The sequence below is a fragment of the Microtus pennsylvanicus genome, chromosome 3 (genome assembly GCF_037038515.1).
Source record: "Microtus pennsylvanicus isolate mMicPen1 chromosome 3, mMicPen1.hap1, whole genome shotgun sequence".
NCBI lineage: Eukaryota > Metazoa > Chordata > Mammalia > Rodentia > Cricetidae > Microtus > Microtus pennsylvanicus.
The window spans coordinates 91,043,058-91,063,953 of NC_134581.1; the positions used below are offsets into that span (position 1 = coordinate 91,043,058).

At 44.9% G+C, this 20,896-nt stretch overlaps 1 protein-coding gene across 6 annotated transcripts in view; it reads left to right on the top strand.

Moving 5' to 3' along the window:
- Positions 1 to 20,896, top strand: part of Ntm (neurotrimin) — a 978,968-nt gene that overhangs the window by 751,456 nt on the left and 206,616 nt on the right. The gene's annotated exons all lie outside the window — the stretch shown is intronic.

Sequence of the window (20,896 nt, forward strand, 5' to 3'; positions counted from 1 at the left end):
TGGTTAGACCAAGAGCCTATTTGTATTAGTGCAGAAAAGGAAGCTATTAAAATGTATCTTTTAGGGAGACGTGAAAAGAGATGTCAGTGGAAAGGGAAAAGCAGAGAGTGCAAGGAGCTCAGGAAGAGGAAAGAGACAAGGAAGGGAGAGTGAACGGAAGTCTATTTTAAGAAACTGGAATGGAAAAGGGGAAAGGAAGAAGAGCCAGGGCCGCGGTGTAGAGGCTGTAGTCCCAAGCTCCTGGGATAAAACCTGGGTGCTAGAGCAGCGGAGGCATGGCTAATTGTCCCTAATTATCAGGAGCTGACCCCTGCAGGTTGGAGTCCAGGCAGTTTTATCTGGTTGGCTGGCTGACACTGCAGGCTTCTGTCACTGCACATCTTTGACGCACAGGCCCCAAAGCACTGAACTGATTGCTTCACGCTGGAGCGCCTTGGCTTGGGGCAGCTCTCACTTTACCCATCTTTCCTTGTCCTCAGGTTGCTTTCCAGATGAAGAATTCCAGGGCACTGGCCACAATACTTGTGCCTGCCTTAAAGAGGGGTGGGGCAGAGCATCTGAACCATTCTTGCCAACCTCCCAAGTTCCTGTTCTAAACCCAGCCCCTTCTCTGCAATGGAAACTCAAAGTTAGCCATGGGAGGCTAAACTGGGCCGGTATGCTCTGTGGCTAAGCGGGTGGGTGTTGGTCTGTAGATGCCATTGAAATAGCCAGGTTCAATTACGTACTTGTTCCCTGAAGCTGGAACAATTGCCATTATCCTACATAATATTTTTGACCTACATTTTCACTTGAAAGCTTTCAGCTACCAGTTTGAATATCGAGTTATAAATAAACACATTCAGATTACAGGAACGAGAGGGGCAGGGCAGCAGTTGCCCTCCATGCTCCCTCTTCCCCCTTTCTCTCCCCTTTTCTTCTGGTGTGGTATTTACCTCCCTCCTCCACAGTAGCAGTCATCAGAAGGCTCACCTAGAGGGGGCCGTTTCCACGTAATGAGAGAGCCGCTTTACCTGGAAAGGGGTATCTGTGTCCATGACAGGGAGATTTGAGCCATCTGGAATCAAAGGGTCAGATTATCCACTGGTGGCAATTAAACAGCCCCATGTGGAGCGGCCACGTGACCAGGCCAAAGGCGCTGCCAAGACAGGAGGTTAGTAAACAGAAGTACCCGCCGGAAGGCTTCCAGGTTGGCCATAGCCCTGGCCACTTGGCATTTACACAGCTTCCTCTCTGCAGCATCCCATCTGTCTGGGCCCACACCCACCTATAAGATGTCTGCAGAGAGTTTAAACAAACTCCTGCTCATAACCGAGGTTGTTTGCAATGTAAAAAGTCCAGAACTGAGTGGATCTTCGTGACAAATCTTAAGCATCCGCGGGAAGGGATTTCCCTTAATGGGCGGCCCCTCCTCCAATGTTGTCATCTTCTAGTGCTTTCTTGAGCCAGGCTGTTAGGACTGCTGGAGTTGAGTGGAATGGTGGCTGTGATCGTTTACCCGTCAACATATGCTGCTCAGTTAGGAAGAACGTGTCGCTGCTAGTTTACCGCAAGTTTTTGTAGAGGCGGGGTAGCTCTCTGCGTTCTTCTTTCAATCTAGGAAGACTGAAATGTTAAAATCTACTAACTATATAGAATGTTCCTAACAATGTAGGCATTCTTCAATACATCTGGTGTTTGTTTATCAGATACCATATTGGCCCATGTAGTCTGCTGTCTCTGGTCCTGCTGTTAGAAAGAAAAAGGATGAGACATTGAGATGACAGACTATCACCTAGTCAATGTCCTCTTCTGATGTCCGGTTAGAGTCTTGTCACAGGACACATAACTAAGTATTCACAATCATTAGAAATCCAGTGATACTCCTGTCTTCCTCGATGTACCCATGCAGGTATGTTCAACTAAAAAGGCTGCTATGTTTTGTTTCCACATGAACTAACAATAGCTTTCTATGTAGTAATCTGGCATAGTCTAGAACAGGGCCTCATTAGGCCTCATTTTCTGAATTCCTGGTGCTTACCATTCTCCTTATTTTCTTTGTCCTGCTTCACTGGGACCAACCTGAACACTGGGACCCAAGCCCATGTGACCTTCAGTCAGTTGGCTCCTCACTGAGATGCTATCACATCTTTGTCTCTCCTCCTCTGAGTGACAGTAACAGTGCTTTGATACAGACCATCCCCTACACACACACACACACACACACACACACACACACACACACACACACACCAGGTGAAGGCGGTTAGTATGTGACTCCGGCAGGGCACCGTAGATGCAAATAGAAAAGACAACCACCAATTCTTCTCAATACTGCCGGCTCACTAAAGTGGAGCACCTTCTCCCTTTGGAGAGCTGCTTAGGCTAGAAGTGCAGAGCTCAAATTTATCCTTGCTCCGCTGTGACTCACCTTCTCCCTTATTTCTTATCCACCTTCAATATGCATCCCCATTCTATACTTCTGACCTTCAGTCCACAGCCTCTACTTTGGCCCACCGTCATCAAATTGTGTTAGCTACTTAATTCCCTAAGTGGGAATTCCCTGCTATACACCTCATTCTGGTATGCTGTCCTCTGGGAAAAACATAAACATTTTTAGAGAGAAACTGTATATTGGATTGTTTTCCAACCTAAGACTTCACACTTAAAATTGGGACTGGTTACCTACCAGCCCTCCAAGCCTTTTCTTCTACCTGTCAGATGCAAGCCCACTGTGTGTATGAAGCCATTTGGTCCACCCCCTCCCTAGTCTACTGTCGTCTCATGGATAACATCCTCTGTGCATCCTTGTTCTTGCTGCATGCTTGCATCGCTCTCTTCTGACCGTTCAAGGTCTTTCTTTAGATGCCTCCCGGTTACCTCTTAGATACCAAGACAAGTGTTTTCTCCTGAGAATGTGTTTCTATAGAGACACAGCCCGGACCTGAGCACTTTATTAACATCACCCTTGTCCAGCCCACTGCCCTGTGTGCCATCTTCAGAATACCACGCCTCCCAAAACTACCTTTGTAAGCGTTCTTAGTGTTCTGACTAGCACACTAGAAAGGAGCACTCTGTGTCCTGCATGCTGGAGCTCTGGACCTTGTACGGTGTCTGGCACAGACTCAGAACTAAACCAGTGGGCGTGAACACAGGATGGGAAAATGAGGCGAGCACTCCTGTCGCCACAAGTTTGGTGATCCTAGCAGCAGTAAACTTTGTAATTAACATCCTTTCGGGTCTATGCATGACTCGTCTCTGCCAAGGACACTTGTGTCTCTGGAGAGCCACATTGCCAGCAGATGGCTGCAGGATGACCACAAGTCTGCATGCGCTCAGTTTATTCTTAGATCACGTATGATGGGGCCATGAGGCTTTGTTTTCCCCTCTGCAGCTCAATGTCTTCTCAACAAATGTCTTTACTCGGATTCATGTCTGGTTAAAAATTTTACAGCAAGAAATAATCTAATTAACGAACGTGGTATTTTTATTTCTTATTTGAAAATTGTATGAATGCATACCTCAATTTCTAGATATATTTTCAACTTATAAATGGACAAACTATTTTTTTCCGGAACATAGCAACTCACATAGTATAGATTCTTCTCCCGTCTTCTCGAAAAGGAAATATGTAAGGCTGAATTTCCCTTTACTGTTATAAGGGAAGTGAAAGAATGACTTAAAGGTTCAGGCCAGCAAAATGGCTCAGGGAGTGAAGCTGCTTGCCTTGCAAGTATGATGACCCAAGTTTGCTTCTCAGCACATACTGTGGAAGGAGAGAACTAACACCTGAAAGTTTTCATCTGATGTCCACATGCACACTGCGCACATGCCCACATTCTCACATGGTACACACACAATGATGAAAATAATAAAAATAAAAATCAATAAATTTATGGAAATTAAATAATTAATAATGTCTGTGATAAGACATCCCCAAGCTGTAGGTCCGCTTACATAGGATCCCTTATTTTGGTACCTGATGCTGTAGAGTTCTGCATTCATGAGCACGCTTGCAGCTCACAGTCCCCCGCGTGTAAAATGGGATTGTTTGAGATCAGTGCAAGCTTAATAAACTGACCTTCTGAAAAGACTCGTAGATGCTTCAAACACCAAAGTCAGCCGAGAGAAAAAAAAATGAAGCACTAGGTTTCAGATTTATTCTTCTAAAGATGTCCTATCTAAATTCTTCAGTCTGTGAAATAGAATAATAGATGGTTTCCAGCCAGCCTCTCACCACCACCAGGGGATTGGAAACTGTCTCTGTAATCATGATTAGTAATAAAGATGCATTACCGCAAGTTTATATTTTCTGGGGAGGCTTTCAATGGTGTGTGCTTGAGGCAGAAAGGAACCGGTTTGATTCTAATACAGGCGTTTTGGCAAGGGATGAGGGAAGTCTTGCTCAGTGGAGGCTACAGATGACTCGGGTTATTAATAGCTACTACACAGCACAATAAAAGGTCACAAGATCCCTTTTATGATAGCAGCCTTGGTTGTTCTACGAGGGAGCAGAACTACTCTCCCCTGCCCTTACTTCTCACCCAGCAGTCCATAGCCTTCTTTATGCTGTACAGTCTCGCTGGTGACTGACGCAGGCTTAGGCACTGCTGTGCAGCCTGATGAATGTTAAACAGACCATAGATGAAGCAATCTTGCGTCATTTGATAGACACGTGAAAGAAGCGGGTGTCCTTACACTTAGCAGAGTGCAATTGTCTTGAAGTCATGTTTTGTAGGAGGGTGTGGTTAACTTTAAGAAAAGAAAAAAAAATGACAAAAGGAAAAAGGGGAAAGGACATTTTCAGAATCATACGCTTAGGAAATGATGGAACTTCTTAGAATGCTTTATGTGTTTCTGCAAATTGATAGAAAATGATGCTTCAGTCTGGAATGGGGCAAGACTAGTAAGTCCACAGTTTTCTGTTGGGGGAACATTTGCTCCTGGGGACTGTACAGTCAACATTGAGACAGACTAAGGTCCACTGTTCCCTTGGAATCAATGCCCTGCTTTCTGATCATAGGTCTCTGGACTCTCCGAGGCTGAGATTTGGACCTAAACATCTATGCTGATTTACTAAGCAGTTTCCGAACTCTTCCTTTCCACATAGCACACACATGACCGGGGGAGACTCCCCTGGCTTCAGGGAGGCAGTTCCAAACACAGCTCAGCTCTTCCGTTCAGTGTCCTTCCAGAAGAAAGAACAGTAGCCCTGTTCTAATTTTCAAGACTGCAGAGATAATCCTACTTGGTCACAGTTGGGGAAATAGCTGTGTGTGTGGGTGTCTTGTTACCTCCAAAATGGCCTTGGAAGACCCTTGACTTCCTGCTGGGCCTGTTGAACCATCTCTTATAACTTTAGACAGAAGCAAAGGTTACCCTGGTGAGACCTTGGAAGCAGTTCTCCACACCATCCTCCTGGTTGTTGCTCATCGCCCCCGCCCCACCCCCTGACACACACACACATATCCGTCTGCTCTATCATGCAAACTGCCAGAAAGCATTGGCCAAGTTCAGGACTGGTTCTCTTTTGTTATAAAGATGAAAACAAAATGCATTCTTACCTTTATTTACTGTGTGTGTGTGTGTGTAGACGTGTGGAGGTCAGAAGGAAACTGGAAGGAATCTCTTCTCCCCTTCAACCGTGTGAGTCCCCAGGATGTAACTCAGGTTATCAATCCTGGTGGCAAGTGACTTTAACCACTGGGCCATCTTGCCTGTCTACTGACTCCCTTCTTTTGTTACGTGCTTTGTCCATGCAGCCCAAGCCCAACCTCAGTGAAGTACTTCACCTGGGTATTCGTAAGATATTCACCGAGGGACTTGGTTTTTAAATAACTTTGGAATCATTGCCATGGTTGTAATAAATGCCTCTGTGATTTGCATTTAAATAGCATTTTCATCCAGAGATCCCAAGGAGGGAAGCTATCTTAACTCAATATCATGACCCGAATTCTCTCCATCTGAAAGCTAGCCCACGTGCACAAAGTACATATTTTCCCTCCATGGCTGCTCCTACTCTTGGTACCCAGTTAATCCAAGCAGGGGTGGGCTGCAGTGAGGGGAAGCAGAATAACCTCACTGAAGCACTGTTCTCTGACTCAACACCCACATCCTCAGCCTCCATGCAGGTGCTCTGCTACTGGCTGGGATGTGGTTGGCAGGAGAGGGAGGCAGGGCATGGCTCCCTCACTCTTGAGATGTGAATATCTTGAGACGTCAGTGAAGCTAACTGGCAACTAAAGTGATTGAAGGTAGCAAATATGACCCCCAAAGCCATCTTCTGTAGCAGGCACCTTCCGTAGTATGGGGGTACCTACTTTGAAGCATCCCACGAAGTCCTTTGGGTTCATTGTCAAAGCCAAGAATGACTGAAGAACTGGCAAAAAAAAAAAAAAAAAAAGAATCAGACAGAAGCGGAATCTTAAATGAGCATCAGGCCCAAGCCCTGATGGCCACCAGTGAGGGCTGCATCCTGAGGACTCTTTATCCACTGCGGTGGCCTTTCCTGCAGCCTCTAGTCTTTCTGTCTCTTTTCATGTCATTCTTCCTGATCTTGAGGAAGGATTCTTTTTCAGACTGAGCAGTTGAACTTATTTCTTCATCAACACGTTTTTCTCTGTCCTACAGACTCTTCAAAAGGCATCCTTTGAAGATGTGTTTCTATTCAGACACAGGCTTTTGTTTAAAAAAATAAAAGAAGCGTAAATATGGAGCGTTATTGAAAAGGTCTTATCCTGCTTTCAACATGACATCTAAAAATATGTTTAAACTAAAGAACAAGTGTTGTACATGGCATGTGTCAAGTCAGCTGGCTTTCTATAGAGAAAGTTGGGACTGCTTTGAATGCATTGAGCCCCCAACAAAAAGCATTTCATGTGTCAGGACCAGCCCTGCCCCACCACCAGGCCTGTGCCTCAGTGTCCTTTACTCTCCACCAGGAGAGGGCAGTACAGGATGCTTGGTTCCCTTTCCTGTGCTGGTCACCAAACTAGACTCTATCCGATGATCATACTATGAAAGACGAAGATGTTTTGTGAAGTAATACCTTGCTTCTCAAAAGTATGTTCTAATTGCACCCAGGCTCTGGGTCAGAGTGTTTACTTAGTGCATGAAGGGTCTTGCTCTGAAAGCTAACTACCAAGCAAAGAAATAAAATGAAGAGCCATCTCACCTCACTGCCATCAACCTTCCTCCTTTACATGCGTCCCTACTTCCCTTGTCCCTGACTATTTCCTCTGAACTTTTTCTTCTCTTGTATTGAAAATAGATTCTTTTCTCACCTAATATATTCTGATTAGTCTCCTCCCTCTACTCCTCTCAGTTCCTTCTCTCCCATTCAGATCCACTCTTTTTTATTTTTTTTATTTTTGTCTTTCATTAGAAAACAAACAGGCTTCTAAGGGATAATAATATAATATAATAAGATAAAACAGAAACTATCACATAGAAGTTGGACAAGACAAACCAACAGAAGGGAAAGAATCAAAAAAAAAAAGGCACAAGAATCAGAGACCCACTCATTGGAACACCCAGGTATCTCATAAAAACATTCAATTGGAAGTGATAATATACACACAGGGGACCTGGTGCAGACCTGTGCAGGCCCTGTGAATACTGCCTCAGTTTCGTGAGTTCATATGAGCTTTGCTCATGTTGATTTAGAGGACTTGTTCTCCTAACATCCTCCATCCCCTCTGGCTCTTACATTCTTCCCACCTCCTCTTCAGCAAGAACTCTGAGGGGAGGAATTTGATGGAGACATCCCATTTCGGACTGAGTGTTCCAAGGTCTCTCATTCTCTGTGAGAGGCTGTGGGTCTCTGCATTTGTTCCCATCTGCTGCAGGAGGATTGCTCTGCACTTTCATATAACACATTCACAATCCTTTAGGAGGGAGAGGATATCAGGAGTTGACATTAGCTCTTTAAATCTTGAAGTAGAATATTATTTTACTTTGAGTGTGGAGGACCTTCGAGATGATCCAGTTTAACTTACTCAACATGAGGAAAGCAAGGTCCAAAGATATGCTTGAGTGGATCAAGGTTATATGTAATTATAGATAGCTTCTAACTGACAAAATTTGAAAGAATGTCTAGAATCCTTTTGGTGCATCCATTTATGCCATGATTGGAACCTTGAGTTATACTGACTCGTACATAAAATGAAGTGTAGGATATATTCTTGTTCGAAGCTGCATAGCATTTGATTGCATATTTAACTATGTGCATGTGTATCTGTGTACATACCCACACGCACTCACTCACATACATATACATGGGCAAATCGAGGGAGTCTGTTCTCCCCTTTGATCACTTCAGTCCCAGGAATGTAAGATTATCAGTCTTCGTTTTAAGTGCCTTTACCCACTGATTCCTTTTCCTTGCTTACAGGCTGTCTTTTTTTGTCCTGTGCCTTGTTCATGATATCTGTATCTGTCTATCTGTCTGTCTCTTTGTCTCACACCTGCCATATCCAGTCATCTCTTGATAATGGACAAGTTTATATCTTGGTTATTATGAGTTTCATACAAAAAACACAATGATGCAAATATCTACATGAGATAGTTACTTACTTTCCTATGGGTAAAGGTAGAATTGATGGTTCCGGTAGCAGCCATTGGTAAGAAAGTAGATTTTCTAAGTGATCCAGGTATAGAGAGACCAATACCCATAAATGCAGAATAGTCAAATACATAGAAGTTGAGTATGGAATGTTCATTTCTGAGACCTGGGAGATGAAGAATAATGGGAAGATGTTGGTCACTGGGTACAACATTTTGATATGAGGAAAATTGAGGTTCCCTTCTGGGGTTCTTTGTCTCATTAATAAAATAATTCAAGAATAGACTCAAATGGGAACTCAAGGACAATTTTATTAGAGTTTAAAATGGGAAACCTCCCAGGCAGCTGTATATCTCAACAGCTGTCCAGAGACTGTGGAGGAGAGGAGCAGAGGCCTGCTGCTTAAGCCAGCGCGGAGATTAGACACATGGTTAACAAGCAGCCACGCGGATTAGAGGAGAAGTACGGATGCCCACCAAGGTGGGGAAAGCTTCCTTAGGAAAGACATAGAAGGAAAGAAATTGCCCTTGCCCGAGAAATGCCAAAGTCAGGCAGACTTACTCTGCTACATTGCTGTGGCCTCATAGACCCCTGTCTTAATGAGGGGGATTCTGGGAAGGTGAGTACAGTTTTTCTTTAAGGGTTGATTATCCCACTTATCCCTTTAATGCAGCTCTAAGGTGAACTCATCTTCCTAGGGGTGTTCTCTTGGCCAAGTGAATCATTGACCCTACAGAAATGCTAGGTCTCCACCCAGGCCAGAGATTCTGTCTTTCCTGAGTAGAAGTCCCATGTGTGCTAATGTTGCAGCTACAGAGAATAATTCTGGAGATCTAGCTCACAGCATGGTGAAGATGACTACCAAGGCTGTATTGTGTTTGCAAAGACTTGCGGCAGTTTGCTGAGAGCAGAACTTAAATTCTCACGACAAAGAAAACGGTAACTAGGTAAGGTGATGGACATCCTAATTAGCTTGATTGTAGTGATCATTTCACAACGTATACATACATCAAAACATCATGTTGTACATGCTAAATATATATAATTTCTATTTGCCAATTATACCTCAATAAAGCTAATGGGAAAAAAAAAGAAAAGAAAAACTTAGTACAGAGTAAAGGGAAAAAGTAAGGTAAGGTATAAATAACATTTTCCTATCAAGAGCACAGAAACAGATGGCATTTTTGAACTAGGATAGTTCTTTGTGTAAGAGGAGGCTCCTGTCTGGACAACGGACCCATCACCCTTCCCCTCCACCCCAGTCACTGTGTGGCATGTCAGCAGCTTGAGAAGCCACTGCTGGGCCCTTGGCCTGCTGACAAAACATGACTTAGCATTTCTTGGGGCACTTGCCCTTGTCCACTGCTGACTTAATTAACGAAATGATGGTGCTGCATTCCTCTGTCTTCATTGACGACCACTCAAGTCTTGTAGGGTCTCAGAGGGGTGCTCCGAATGCTGCACAGCAAAACCTGGTGAGCACATAGCCTTCACCACCTCAGCTCCGTGAAGATGCTTTCTTTAAAGGAGCAGAGTACAAACAAGCCAGGCCCTCTGGAAATGCCTTTATACAAGCTAGTCTTCTGTGTTTGAGATGCCCCTATTCAATCTTTGAGAGAACTACGGCATTTTCTAACTTTAGCTTGGGTATGCTCTTCTCCTGTCCCTTTCTGAGTATCCATTGTCCACTCCCACTTCCCACTTCCCATTTCCATGGACAAAGTGCCTAGGTCAGAAGGTCACTCTAGTTCTATCAATAGACAAAGTTGGTTGCACTTGCGATGGCATGGAAGTGCATGGATAGCATGGATGACGACATCAGTGGAAGATAATGGAGCCACTGAGACACTGAACCACAGCCAGTTCCCATACTTCCCTATCTACACATATCTGCATCTCAGAGGCTAGACATGAATCAGAGCCTTGAGTGCAGGGTCAAGGTGGTCAGGACTAAAGCCATGGAGAAGACACTCACTCCTGTCTAAGAGACAGGGAGGGGAGGCTCCCAGCTTGACAAATGGTTTTTTCCCTAGTTCCAGCCTCATTTGTTGCTATGGAAAGTAGCACAGAGAATTTAAACAATGAAAACATAGGAGGTAAGACTCAAGGAGAGAGAGGAGAAGTACCCAAGCAGATGAAGTGAGGGGCTTATGAAGATTCCTCTTCAGAAAGCAAGACTATTATCTGGTACCCCACAGGGCAAGGTAATCTCCCCGGCTCCCCACAAAGTCCTAGAAAGTCAGAGAGAGCTCTGGAAGGACTCACATTCGTTTTTAATTTGGCATTAGAGAACTCCGCTTAGGAAGCAGGAGCGGTCATTTAAAATGATTGCTTTTCTGTATTGCAGTTTTGTTCTAGACGTCCAGTTAACCCTCTAGCAATGCAAATGGCATTTCAATCTTGCTGCATGAAAACAGAATGTATTTCCCAAGCTATCTATACCGGAAGGCAGCATCGCTGTTTTTCTTTCTGTTGTTGATTGAGATTGGAAATCTGAGCAAGGCGTGCCTTTCTTCAAGTCTGAGTTCTCTCAACGTGGGCACGTACCCTCGTCTGTGTGACCCTTCTTGTTGAACTTGCTGGCCATGTCACACGCACTCATATCTGCTCTAAGCTAAGCTTCTGCTGACTACAGAGTGACAAATCACTCTTCTAAAGCATTGAGGGCTGTGATTTGGTGAAGAGCCTGGAAACACCCTGGTAGGTCAGGAATGACCTTTACTTGAGTAAATGATGTTATCAAAATGCACCTCTAGGTACATTGACTGCTCTCAGGCAGAAAAAGCAATGGGCTCCGTCTGCTTGCTAATAAGATACAGTAGTAGTGAACTGGGAGCTAAGAGCACCTCACACTTTCCCAGCCCTCGCTTCGCCTTCCTGTTCTGTGCTAGGCTTAGTATCTGATGCATCTGTCTATTATATGTCCTTGGTTGTATAAGCTCCATGAGAACAGAGGTGACTGCGGGAGGGAGCAATCACAAGCATTGAACAGAACAGTAAATATCCCAAATACTTATTGTTCTTCACATTAAATCTAGACAACAGCAATAGAGATCTCTTCAGTACCTTCCCTGACTGTGACCCTCAACATCCCTGCATTGGAACCAACAATTCTAGACTGTCCACAGTAAATCAGTCTTGTACTACTATTTGGCTTTCTCTACATTATCATAGATTAATTGTAATATAATATAAAATACATTTATTATAGCACCTTCACAATAGGTTCATGATTTCTTATAGCTTTAGAATCTCTCTAAATTGTAGCTTCAGACAAGTTTTATGTTTTCTATTTTAAATTCATAAATTGTGCAGATAAGCTTCCATTGTTGTTGCTTAAACCTGTATGTTCTGAAGCTGAAAGAGTAGCTGAGTGTAAAGTCCTCAAGTATTATTAATTACCAGTGGCTCAGATCAATGCACGGGGCTTGTCTAGAAAGCTATTTCCTCCTTAGGTGAATGGCTGGGAATGCCACATGTAGGAATCAACAATGTGAGGGGGTAGGGAGACTGAGGAAAGGCAGGATTTGGCATTACTTCTCCCTTGTGCAGATGGCAGAGAATGAATCTTGACTTTGCCAGGCAGACAAATTAGGGTGGAGGTGGCTAGGTGTTTTGTTTTCTTTTTTATCACAGTAACCCACCAACACAAACAGCAGAGAAAAGACACATGCCCTGGAACACAGGCTTCCTCACTAACTACAGCAATGTGCAGTTGTGGAACATACTCAGCAGTTCTTACTTCACTGGTGGTAAAGCTGCCAACCCAAAGAGCTTCAGGGAGGGCACCAGGAAGAGAAGAGAGGCCACCAACGAGCAGAATGATGAAGTGGCCCTTTAAATACAAATCTCTGGAGCCCCCAAACCCGGTAGATGTTCCCTTAAGTATTCAAATGAGATTGCAGCATCAGATTGGTATGCATTAGGCTGGTTTCAATGAAAATTAACATGTAATTGCTTCAAATGAAGTAAGTGAGGAGGTAATCTGTTCTTAAATTGGATTCCCAGGATTTTGTGGTACCATAATGCAGCTGTGAAATGAAATATATTTTAAGGATGATGTCCTCAAGGGGGTGAAGGAGCTGGAGGGGGAGGAACCGAGAATCTATAGTGAAGAGAAACTCCTCTTGGCCCAGCCTGCCTCCTTCTTCCTGAGCCTCATCCTCCAACTGCCAGTGAAGGAAAAGAAACACCCCCTTCCATAGGCGGCTTGTTCTCTCTGTTGCCTAAATGAGTTGTTCTGATAAACATGGTTATTTCATGTTGCTAAATGGAGTTTCTCATAAGCCTGGTCATTACAGGCGGCTGTGGTTCCCAAGGGCCACAGCTTCGTGGTGTCCCTCAAAGCTCTATTTGCAGAGAGAAGACACGCATTCTCCACCTATTGGTGAGGGACTCACTGGCATGGCGGTCGTACTGACCAAAGTAGAAGTCAGCCCTTCTTGTGATCTTATCTGAGAATGGGACATGCATCCTTGACCTTGTGACTTACCCTTTCGAATATTAAAGCCTGGCACGGGAACAGCTCCACTGGCAACAGCAGCCAACTTCATTACCACCATCCTCTCCAAAGTCTAGGTTCAGCCAGACCAGCCCTGGCCCCTGCTAGCAGCGATGATATGGTCTGTGAAGTCTGAAGAGGAGACTGGGAATAATTAACCTCCTTACCCTTCAATCAAGATGGAAAGCAGCTGGGTGAGGAGGCAGTAGAGGTTAATGCATTAAACTCTTTGCCTTTGCCATCCTGAGTGGAAATGGGATTTTCAGGCACAGTGGGAGTGAGCTGGCAGGTCTCTGGTCCCATGTAGCAGTCCAATCCACCAAGGAGCCATCGCTGATGGGCTTGGGGACCTTCCGCACCAAGGCCACAGATGGACGGAGAGTTTAGAGAATTGAGATTACGTGGCCATGAGCAGACCCTGCCAGGTCAAGTTTCAACCACGGGTATGACGATGCCATGTCCGTCCTCATGGTGGAGGATGGTGTCTCAGTGCATGGCCATCAGCCCATTGGCTCATCAGCCATGTGGATCTATACCTGCTGCATACAGAATATAATACACGTGCTTCCATAGCAGATTTTCCCATAGGAGCTGAGGGTTGGGGGATGAATAAGAGCTTTGAGAAGAATATGAGATGAGTCAGTACATTTGCTGTTACAGTCCCTCTGTCTTGCTTCCCAGTCACAGCTTGGCTTTACAGCTCAGCACACGATAAAAGAAAAAGAATCACAAACAAAACAACAGCCACGTAACCTGTCTTTATCTCTTCCTCTGTTCTGTTGATATTTTTAATTTTTTCTCAATTTTAATTTTTACTTGTTTATTTTTTTTGTTTGTGTGTGTGTGTGTACCTGCAGATTACTCTGCTATGAAAAGTGACCAGGACTAATGACATCTTCGAATGGAGATGCTGTGTTTCTGTGGCTTCATCAGTCTATGAGACTGAAAGGGGTTTTGAAGGAATGGTGGAGGGTTTCCACTCTCCCTAAGCAGTGATGGACTTGAGAGTGAATATGAGGAGAAGAGACAAAACCAAGATAACCCACTGCAGTCATCCTGTGATCAGCGGCCATTTAATTCCTTTTATAGGTCTAGCTTCAAGCTTGAGGGAAACACCTACATGGTCTTTTCCATGGGCAAGAACTCCCTGCAATGCTGAACTTTGCAATTAATCTGTGGCAAGAACGAGCAGCATTTTGCCCCTCGTGATTCTTGAAGACACAGTATCTATATACTAGTGGATGAAAACCCTGTGTTGACTGCCTCTTTTCTTTTCTCAGCTGGGAAGAGGTAGAAATAATATTTGCCTACCTGCCTAGGGCTTTGCAGGGATTAATAGGCATCCTAACCTGGAGGCTCCCCAGGGAGAAGCGACGTGAATGCAGCTCCCTTTCCTTGACTATCCACAAGGGAGGTCTCTCTCCTCTTTATGTCCATCTTTAACCCTAAAGTCACTTCTTGGTAGCCTTACAATGGGCTATTGCAAGCTGTGTTACAGATAAAGAGACCGGATGGGGGTACAGGCTGTGTGGGTATGTGTGCATGCACAGTCCTCAGTGCTTCTTGATGACCTGGTGACACTTGGATGTCTCTGACTGCTTCCACATCTGTCCAGTGGTCACCCTGACACGCCTTCCGAACTAACTCCCTGCAAAGCTTGCAGCGTTTGCGAAAAAAAGTGGACCAGGCTGGGGTTTTATTCCCATTGTAGAGATAGGGAGGGAGCGTCTCCCCGAATAAGCCTGAGGATGTGCAATTCGTCTTCATCACTAAGCTTGTCTTGCGCAATGACCTCCATAAGCCCTTCTTCCCAGGACCTCATTTGCTTTGAATTTAAAATCAGGGTCATAGTGTTAATTTTCTGCTCAGATTAAATGCAAACCCACATCAAAGTTCAAGCATAAAAAGTAAAATATAAATCTGAATGCATAAAGTTGTAGCAACAGTAGATACTGGCGGCTAACATGGAATTCTGAAAAAAAAAATATGAGTCATGTACAAGACGCCTGGGGTCGACAGAGGCATGATGAAATGCAGGAAGGAAGAACTTAGTGGAAAATGCCCAGACTCCATTTATTTAAGTAAGAGGACTATGGAGTACAGAAAATATAAGTGAAAAGCTGATCCATTACAGGATCCCGTTCCCAGCTCTATTCTTGCAAACCTCCCTTTGACCTATAAAATCTCCTATTTCTCTCTTAAATTCTGCTTCACAAGCCTTAATTCTCATTTTATTTTCCATTCCCTCTGGTAATCTCTGTTCTCGTACAGCACTCTGTCCCTCAATTCCAACCAGCAGACCACCTCTTCTGTGTTCATCTCCCGCCTCCTTCTCTCTAATGAGCCTAGACTGACAATTTTGCCAATAGTTTTCATACATAATAACTTAAGTGCATCGCTTTTCTGCAAACATGTTATCATTAGAGTTCAATTCTTCTGCTCCTAGCCTTTGTGCCTGGTAAATACATTCCTTTGACGTGTGTTTTGGAAGATGGCTCCGTTTTATGCATGTGCCATTAGTGCCAATTGCACAAAGCAGAAGCACAAATTACTTGCATTCTACAGGCATATCTAATAACCTAGACACCATGGGCTGGCATTCATTGCAGCCTCTGCCTCTATACAGGAAGCTGAAAGGGGGAACACCTAAACTGCCTATTAATTTGAAAGGTAGGTAAAGTGCTGTTGGTGCTGAGCCGCGTGTTTGGAGAAGCACCGTGCTCCGAGCTGTGCACTTGGCACAGACCTGCACTCAGAGCAGATGCTACAGATGCTGATTGCCTGTGTCTGGGAGATGGGAGTCTGGGGAACTCGTGACCCTGTCAAGATGCTGAACTCATGAACCCAGCACACTAGCAGTCAAGTTGATCCCTGCTGGAGACAGGAGCAAGAATATGATAGGTGGTGAGCGAGGCCAAAAGAAGCACAGCCCGGTGTAGGGAGGCTGGCAAAGGCTCATGGGACTTTCCCCACCATGGTGCCTCTGAAGGTGCTCTTTCAACATCCCTTCCTTGTTTAGGTAACTCTGGAGTCAACAAATCAGCATCCTCCCCTGGGGCAGTTAAAGTGAAATCAACAGAATTTTCTTAGCAGCCAAGGCTCTGCCCATACTACCACATCAGACATGAGTTTGTTAAAAAGACCTTCGAATGTGCCTGCGTTGTCTAAGCAGGGAGCCTCCTGCCCTGTAGATGCACTGGATCCTGTCCCGTAGGAGCACTGCATTTGCCCCCTCGGTCTCAAGAATATGATTGGAGATATAAGTCCCACAGCCTCAAAAGAGAAAGAGGGGGCCTGGAAACTCACAGGGCTGTAGATCTTCCACACCAGCTTTCCTTCAGAAGCCTTGGCACGATGACCTGTCTCTCCCAACTCAGTTTCATGTACCCCCTTAGCTGCTGCTTCTTTGGAGATACTGAATTTTGCTCACCATATAGTATCTGTACATTAAGAGCGTATACGTCTCTACTTAGAATAAAGCCCCTGTTATTTTGTGAGGTACACACACCACACACACACACATGCAGAAAGAGAAAGAGAGAGAGAGAAGACACACAGAGAAAGACAGACAAAGAGACAGAGAATTTTATTCTTCTTTTAAGCAGTCAAAAGTGAGTGAGAACATGTCTTCATGTTCCCTTGACTGACCATTTTAGGCTGTTTTTCTTTCTTCTCCTTTCTCCCTGTACACTGTCCTGTTGGGACCACTCTTCCTTGGTCCCCAACCCTCCCTTTGTATCTTCTGTCTCTCTCTCTTTTTTTCCCATTTGTAATGAGGCTGCCTGACTGCCAGAGGGTCAATGCTGTATATCACAGAGGGATCAGCATGAGGGCCACATGACAGGAGAAGAAAGCCGTCATCAAATTTTACAGCTTCATATAAAATGTACTGTCCAATAGCAAGGACAGAGAGGGATGAGAAGGGCATAGAGGGTGGCCTGTCAGGAAGAGGTACATACAAGAAGGATATTGGGGTTTATTTCTGCTATCTTAATAAAAAAAAAACCCTAGACATGTCCTAGGAAGCTTTTAGGAGACCCAACCATATCCAGATGTGCCTAGGATAGGATGTCTGTGGGTTCTGTTTCATGGAGAAAGGTGGCTGGAGCTGTTAGAAGGCAGAGTAGCAGAGGACCTGATGTGCATGTGACTGATCCTCATTCTTCCTTGGGAAGAAGTAGGAAGCTGCTGTTCCCCTAGTCCCTCCTATCCTCAATGCCCTGTGCACATCAGACAACAAGTCAACAAGGGCCTGAGGATGTGCCCGGAGCCTAGCTGCCAGGACCTTCAGCTGTGTCACAAGAGAAATCATTCTGTCCTGAAGAGACAGACAGCTTGAGTGGACGACCAAGACCAGCTTATGAGATGCAACCCAGGGAGTCTTTAATACATCTGCATCTGAGTTCATGACTAAGCTGAAGTCCTCCACTGAAAAACCCCTCCTTCGTCACATTCCTTTTGTCAGGATCCCCACTAGTCCAGGTCCCAAGCCAGCCAGACATGCAGGTGAAGAACACCCTGCCGTGGAGGATGGATCTCCACTGAGAGATCCCTAGAGTTGAAGCCCTTCTCTGAAATTTAGTAACTATGTGACCCTAGGCAATGTATTAGACTTTAACTTCTTTGCATGCAAAGTAGAGGTATTTTTGGTAACCACCACAGAGAATAGTTATGTGGAACAAGTAAAATAATGTGTGTTAAGGGCTTAGCATGGTGCCTGGCGCATGTTGATGACCATTAAATGTTGCTCGTTAGAGTTATTTTACTATACTCATTTTTTTTCTGTTAATAAGCCTCTGGCCTTACGTTTCAGTCTGTGTCCTAGGCTCCACTTCTCAGCATCTGGCCCTTCCTGGGGCCTCACCGCTCTGACAGGCATGGGCTGTCGGGGGGTCCTGTAAGAGCAGCTACTGCTTCTTAGTTTTTCCCCAGTGGCAAGTGATGGTCTCCATCTCACAGATGTAGGCACGATGCTGCCCTCTGAAACCTTTGTACCTTAATGCTATCTTCTAGATCCCTGAGGGTGACTCCAAAGGCCCCGTGTGGAAACATCTCACCCATGTCCCCAGTTTGTTGCACCTCTAGATGACCCCACTTTTACCTAAATCTTACCAGCCATTCAGACGAACATCTCCCAGCTTTGTTTGTCAGAAAAAGCTGTGAAACTTCTTTTAAATATTAAGGGAAAGATATTTGTAAAATTCCAATATTTATAAATTTCTATAAATATGTCTGATGCATGCTCCGAATTAGAAAGCAGTTCCTACAGAAGACATCTTATCTGTCCTATTCGTCTTTATATTTCTTTTTCACATTGGTTGACATACAGTAAGCACATACACCCCCAAAAACATTTGGTGCGGCTAACTTTGTGAATAAATTAGTGAGGACTATGTTCTCTGATGCCCGAGAAACTTTGAATAAACTAAACCCAACCTTAGTACAGGGAAATAGATGGACAATATGGTGTACCAGTGTGTATGTGTGTGTGTGTGTGTGTGTGAGAGAGAGAGAGAGAGAGAGAGAGAGAGAGAGAGAGAGAGAGAGAGAAATGGATGAATGGATGGAGGAAGGGAGAGAGAGAGAGAGAGAGAGAGAGAGAGAGAGAGAGAGAGAGAGAGACACTGTGGTCCTGACTGCGGTGGAGTGTGTCAACTGTTGGTAAAGGAAGGAACATATAACCCAGGAAAGCTGCATCATCACTTTCTGTAGGCACCGAGTGCCCCAACACACATTCTTGTGCAATGTGGGGGAACAGAGACTAAGAATAAGCCAGGGTCTGGCCACTGTGTGTAAGAACACTGAACAAGGTAATGTGATTTCTCCCCAGCCCAGCTACGGAGTGAGTTCTTCATGGTGATGTGCTGTGATTGACATGTGGTACTTCCCCAGGACCCTACTGAGAGCGATGGCAGACGCTGGTGTCAGTTATTTATCATAAGATGGGAAGGTGTTTCTTCTTGCTTTTTCTTTCATCACCCTCTTCTCTCTGATAAACGAAGGCTGTGCTATTGTGGAACACAGGCAGGAGGACTGGAAATCAAAGCTCGCACCGTGGCTGGCAGCGTGCCGGGACTTTGCAGTTACCATCCAAGGTGGGAGCAGGGGGAGGGCCGTGCAGCTGCTGCCGTTTTCCCCCAGGAGTTATTTTTGGGGTTTTCTTTCATTTCTTCCAAGACAAGAGTAACTGGAGAGGGTAGCAAAGATAGTAGAAGACGAAAGGGGGGTGGGGAGTAGGAATGGGAATGCCTGAGATAGAGGCCTGCAGAGGATCAGAGGGAGAGAGACGTGTGAAACCCGGGACAAGCCTCCAGATTATGCCTTCTGCTTTGCTGGCTGTGGCCTTAGAACCTGGCTCTGTCGGCCGCCCCCTTTGCGTGATGAGACGTGTTCTTTATTCTCTGTGAAAGGCAGCCTTATTTCAGGTACTCTCAAAAGATTCAAGCATCTGTCCTCTCAAATGTTGGGAAACTGAGGCACAGCACAATAATGGCATTTTTACCTTGCTCCTTTTCTGCTTCTTTTGTCTGTCTTTTGTCTCAAGAGTTGTAGCAAGTATTTCCCCACTTCCCGTCCAAGAGGAGGAATCTGAGAATTTGTTCATGGCTTTGTTTTTCCTCGTCCCCTCTTACAGACAGCCTCACTACTGCCAACTACCCCACAAAGCTGCCTAAACCTGGGTCTCATGGGTTGACTCTGCCCTCTGGTGGATCAAAAGGTGCTGAATGAGGTAGACTAGGGAACTCCTTCCAGAAATACATACCCTGGCAGACTTCCCAGAACAGTCTTTGGTTAAAGTAACCCGAACCCTAAATGAACACAGCTCAATATGCTTGTGATGTATTAATAACCCAATAAGCTGTTCAGAATGTGTTACCAAGTGGACCCACTGCATGAATAATCGCTTCTCACCTCCATGCTGCTGTGCAGGGATCAACTGTGTGGTACCCCAGAGTCACACACACAATGCTGACCTCCTGGCTAATGAGAAGCCCCAAGCCCCCTAACACAGGTCCCCAGTGACATCTGCAACGTGCAACCGTGCCCTTTGCCCGCCTTCTTAATGACTTTCTATTTTGTTTTACAACCTGCAATCTGCCGCATGTCCTGGTCAACAGTATCTATTTTTTCTGCTGTTGCTTGTGCTCTGGATGCTTTTATGGGCATTGATTTCCTTTGCTGGTTCCCCAAAGAGGTGCTTTTCCTTGAGCCAGAGAGGCATTCCGGCGGATTACAGTGTCTGCCACTCCATACTCCAATTTATTGCCATCCTGGGTTTTATTCTCTCTCATACTTGGAGCCAAGCCTCATTCATTCCATTTTCTGGGATAAGCAGAATGGAAGACGTTGCTATTAATAGGAGAAAAGATGTCATGCCAGCCGGCTGAGTGATAGCTGAGTTTATAATGCTCAAGTTCTAGAGGCTAGCTCTTGTCTTAGATCTAGCCTTCTCTGTCCAAGGAACTGAGCAGAGATACAGAATGGGGAATGCACCTCTCTCCCACCACTTGTCAACAAAGGATATCTCTCTATTTGTCCATCCATCTTTCACCTCAGGATCTTGAGTTTGCTTTGGCAGAGGAAGTCTGTCTGGGATAGATTGTGCAGGGCAGAAGGCTGACGGGAGAGGAGAAGGGAAGGAAACATGCCGGCAAGCGATGTACCTGGTCCTCCTGCGAGAGTAGGCTGCTTTTTATTATTTCCCAGATAATAAGCTATGTGAATCTAATTGAGAATGCTCTATGAGTTGCAGTGGTTTTTTTTTATTACATTGACAAACAAGTTTACTAATCATTTATCACAAATTAAGTAGAAACACAATTTCTAAACTGTGTCTTTCAGATAATAAATGT